Source organism: Schistocerca nitens, chromosome 7 (assembly GCF_023898315.1).
Source record: "Schistocerca nitens isolate TAMUIC-IGC-003100 chromosome 7, iqSchNite1.1, whole genome shotgun sequence".
In the NCBI taxonomy this organism is placed as follows: Eukaryota; Metazoa; Arthropoda; class Insecta; order Orthoptera; family Acrididae; genus Schistocerca; species Schistocerca nitens.
This window is the reverse complement of record NC_064620.1, coordinates 307,912,972-307,917,971: the sequence shown is the minus strand read 5'-3', so window position 1 is coordinate 307,917,971 and position 5,000 is coordinate 307,912,972. Positions and strand designations below refer to the sequence as shown.

The window sequence follows — 5,000 nt, the reverse complement described above, 5'->3', positions numbered from 1 at the left end:
CGCCAACCACACAGCATCGCCACCTATGAAAATACGACGAAACCACATGCAATACAGCCATCTACGCGAATCTGGCAACACTACATCCACCATGTCGAGCGCACCACAAACAATAACGCCATCTAGGCCTCCTGCAACGGCGATACCGCCATCTATGAGACGCCAAGCTGAATACGACATCGATGGGCGCACAGTACACATTGTCCGACGCCACCCACAAAGACGGCATCCTCTGCCCACCACGAAGTCGTCGACCGACAATCACGCCACCCGCACCCGTACGTGCCCCACCCCACCCACCAAAATCGCAAGTCCAGCGGATGAACGGCGGACGTTTCCCGCACTCGTAAGTTGCAATCCACACCTATATCTTGCGTTTCATGAAGAGTTTTATCCAATATTCGACATTCCCGCTGTCCCTAAACGTGCTCTAAGTCTGTGCGCGACCGCGTCGCTCACTGTACGGATTCCGATGCTGAGCGATCAGCTATGGGCCGCCCCATCCACGTCGGTCCCCGTGGGCGTTGCACTCGCAGTCGCAAAGACTCTGGGCAATGGCTATGTGCGCTCCGCAATATATTACTGGGACGAGTAATGAGGGTCCGAGCCCCCAGTGTGGGGAAAGTGTTTCGCAGCCCTGACCCACCGGCACGGTGTTGCGTCCCCCACCTCAAACATGTGACGTAGTCACACCACCGGTTTTGACTAATAGACAGAATGTTTATAATCATATGCCATACACCGGGGGACGATGCCGCGAGGTGTAGCTAGCTAGTGCAGTCGCACCGCTACTACTGTACAGAGATAGAACAGGCATTGACTATACATACATTAAGCTTATACACGGCGGTGCTTAGTAATACGCGCAGTCATCGGAATATAGATAACACATACAACTGTCCCTATACATGCTGAACGTCTGTGCACACAATGTCAACCACACGTCACCCACACACTCCATCACCCACTAGTCTATGCCTGTAACAGACGCAGACACAACATCTAAGTACCAGCATGGAACAACATCCAGTGCATCCTCTCGGCCACAGTACACCATCCACACTATGATAACCAGACCGGGACGTCGAACCAGAAAACTGAATATCCCACTCTTCCTACAACCACCATTGCTCAGATACGCCACCAACACCCACACATGTCCTACACAGGGGTGCACCCAACAGCACCACACTGCCGCATCTCACAGCACATAAACAATGGCAGGAATGAAAGACACAGGTGTGCCACTCCTTTGCCACAAACACAGAACGGGCGCGCCACCTGCCATGAGCCACAAGTGCAACTGACGTGACATATCTGATAGTGCCTCAGGCGTCCACTTACTACCATCACTATCAACGAACCTCGCCACCCCACCCCCCCCCCCACACACACCATCCCTTAACCCAACTTCTGCCTTAACCTAACCCAACTTCTGCCTTAACCTAACCCAACTTCTGCCTTAACCTAACCCAACTTCTGCCTTAACCTAACCCAACTTCTGCCTTAACCTAACCCAACTTCTGCCTTAACCTAACCCAACTTCTGCCTTAACCTAACCCAACTTCTGCCTTAACCTAACCCAACTTCTGCCTTAACCTAACCCAACTTCTGCCTTAACCTAACCCAACTTCTGCCTTAACCTAACCCAACTTCTGCCTTAACCTAACCCAACTTCTGCCTTAACCTAACCCAACTTCTGCCTTAACCTAACCCAACTTCTGCCTTAACCTAACCCAGCTTCTGCCTTAACCTAACCCAACTTCTGCCTTAACCTAACCCAACTTCTGCCTTAACCTAACCCAACTTCTGCCTTAACCTAACCCAAGTTGCGCCCTAACCTAACCCACGTTGCGCCCTAACCTAACCCACGTTGCGCCCTAACCTAACCCACGTTGCGCCCTAACCTAACCCACGTTGCGCCCTAACCTAACCCAAGTTGCGCCCTAACCTAACCCACGTTGCGCCCTAACCTAACCCACGTTGCGCCCTAACCTAACCCACGTTGCGCCCTAACCTAACCCACGTTGCGCCCTAACCTAACCCACGTTGCGCCCTAACCTAACCCACGTTGCGCCTTAACCTAACCCACGTTGCGCCCTAACCTAACCCACGTTGCGCCTTAACCTAACCCACGTTGCGCCTTAACCTAACCCACGTTGCGCCTTAACCTAACCCACGTTGCGCCTTAACCTAACCCACGTTGCGCCTTAACCTAACCCACGTTGCGCCTTAACCTAACCCACGTTGCGCCTTAACCTAACCCACGTTGCGCCTTAACCTAACCCACGTTGCGCCTTAACCTAACCCACGTTGCGCCTTAACCTAACCCACGTTGCGCCTTAACCTAACCCACGTTGCGCCTTAACCTAACCCACGTTGCGCCTTAACCTAACCCACGTTGCGCCTTAACCTAACCCACGTTGCGCCTTAACCTAACCCACGTTGCGCCTTAACCTAACCCAAGTTGCGCCTTAACCTAACCCAAGTTGCGCCTTAACCTAACCCAAGTTGCGCCTTAACCTAACCCAAGTTGCGCCTTAACCTAACCCAAGTTGCGCCTTAACCTAACCCAAGTTGCGCCTTAACCTAACCCAAGTTGCGCCTTAACCTAACCCACGTTGCGCCTTAACCTAACCCACGTTGCGCCCTAACCTAACCCACGTTGCGCCTTAACCTGCCCTGTAATTGTTAGTTATATGAATCTAGGAATTCGTGTAGCGTTGCCTAATTGCAACCATCTCAACATAGTTCACTTCGCGCACACTGTGGTGTTCTGCGTATTGATTCATTTTACGGTGCGTACCCTCACATCTTGCGAGTGTTGCTTACTTTCCACATGGTCCCGCTATCCACTGTATTGTGTACTGCAATAGGACGTATATCGCCCCCGCCCCCCCCCCCTCCCCTCCTGTCACCTCTAGCTCGTCGGTCAGGAGTTCGCGTGTTGAATGCGCTTCGCAGCTGTGCAATGGCATTCGCATACGTACGCTGGCCACCTTCCACGTGTTCTTTCGTGCACACGTCGCAGCGTGTATGTATGCTGATGGAGTGCGTCGTGACACACAACATCCAGGCATGCAAGACTCGTAGAAGTCGCAAATGTAGATGGATGTCTACGTTTGCTGCCCAAGTTACGCAAATGAACTGGAAATCCGTTGTTGCGCGGTTGTTCGCGCTGGAGGTGAATCGTTGATATCGACGATCGGTACAGGTATTAACCGGTTGCTTCAGCGACACCCGTCATACCCACGAACGTGAGTGGGCATGTGGGTATGAAGCGATACGCGGCGGTGGCTGGGTGGGACCGTCCCCGGCCGGTGAGGGGGGGGCGCCCGGCGTGCTGGCCGCGCGCTGCGTGGGCGCACGCGCGGCAGCCGGCTGGTGGGGGCGCCCAGTGGCAGGCGCGCCGGCTGACGGACGCGGCAGGCGGCGCATCTGCGTGCCGGCGCACCCAGCGCGCGGCGCCGTGCGGCCAAAGTGGGTCCTCCCGGGCCCGGTGCGAAGCGCGGTGGACATCTGCAGTGTGCTGGTCCGATTGAGGACTGTGTGCGTTGAGGATGCGCCGCCGCCCGGCACTCGGCGCCGCGACGCCGTCTGCTGCTCGGTCGCCCCCGCGGTTCTCGCAGGTGGTTTGTATCGCAGCTGTGCGGATGTGTTGGCGCGTGCGCTGTGCTGGGAGAGTTCGCTTTGGCACCCAAGTGGGGCTCTGCCCCTCTGTGGCGCTGGCGTTGGAGCTGCCCGGTCACTGTTTGTGGCCGCGTGTTGTCTCCCGCCGGCAACACCACGACAGCACGCTCCCGGGCCTCTGTCGGCAGCGGCAAGCTCAGTTGGGAGCACGGGTGGTCGCACTGAAAGCGTCTACTCGCCTATCTCCGGGCGATTGCGCCTCTCTCGAACCCGACCAAGTACTTAGGACGGCGCTGCGCGCCGCCGGGACCTGAGAGGGTTTCGAGGTGTATCGTGCAGGGGAGCCCAGCCTCCTCCTGTTTGCAGAATAATTGAGCGGACGCTTGCGTGTTCGCGCGGGCCCCCGGGACACACTCCCGGGCGGCCGGCTGCTCAGCTCTAGTTGACGCAGCTCCCTGGTTGATCCTGCCAGTAGTCATATGCTTGTCTCAAAGATTAAGCCATGCATGTCTCAGTACAAGCCGCATTAAGGTGAAACCGCGAATGGCTCATTAAATCAGTTATGGTTCCTTAGATCGTACCCACGTTACTTGGATAACTGTGGTAATTCTAGAGCTAATACATGCAAACAGAGTCCCGACCAGAGATGGAAGGGACGCTTTTATTAGATCAAAACCAATCGGTCGGCTCGTCCGGTCCGTTTGCCTTGGTGACTCTGAATAACTTTGGGCTGATCGCACGGTCTTCGTACCGGCGACGCATCTTTCAAATGTCTGCCTTATCAACTGTCGATGGTAGGTTCTGCGCCTACCATGGTTGTAACGGGTAACGGGGAATCAGGGTTCGATTCCGGAGAGGGAGCCTGAGAAACGGCTACCACATCCAAGGAAGGCAGCAGGCGCGCAAATTACCCACTCCCGGCACGGGGAGGTAGTGACGAAAAATAACGATACGGGACTCATCCGAGGCCCCGTAATCGGGATGAGTACACTTTAAATCCTTTAACGAGTATCTATTGGAGGGCAAGTCTGGTGCCAGCAGCCGCGGTAATTCCAGCTCCAATAGCGTATATTAAAGTTGTTGCGGTTAAAAAGCTCGTAGTTGGATTTGTGTCCCACGCTGTTGGTTCACCGCCCGTCGGTGTTTAACTGGCATGTATCGTGGGACGTCCTGCCGGTGGGGCGAGCCGAAGGCGTGCGACCGCCTCGTGCGTGCTCGTGCGTCCCGAGGCGGACCCCGTTGAAATCCTACCAGGGTGCTCTTTATTGAGTGTCTCGGTGGGCCGGCACGTTTACTTTGAACAAATTAGAGTGCTTAAAGCAGGCAAGCCCGCCTGAATACTGTGTGCATGGAATAATGGAATAGGACCT

The 5,000-nt window shown here is 55.3% G+C and overlaps 1 non-coding gene across 1 annotated transcript in view; it reads left to right on the top strand.

Annotated features, from left to right (window-relative positions):
* The first annotated feature begins 4,082 nt into the window (after positions 1-4,082).
* The window catches only part of LOC126197310 (small subunit ribosomal RNA), a 1,909-nt gene continuing 991 nt past the window's right edge, over positions 4,083-5,000 (top strand). Inside the window, exon 1 of the ribosomal RNA XR_007539680.1 lies at positions 4,083-5,000. This exon is cut by the window's right edge and continues 991 nt beyond it. This is a non-coding gene — a ribosomal RNA (small subunit ribosomal RNA).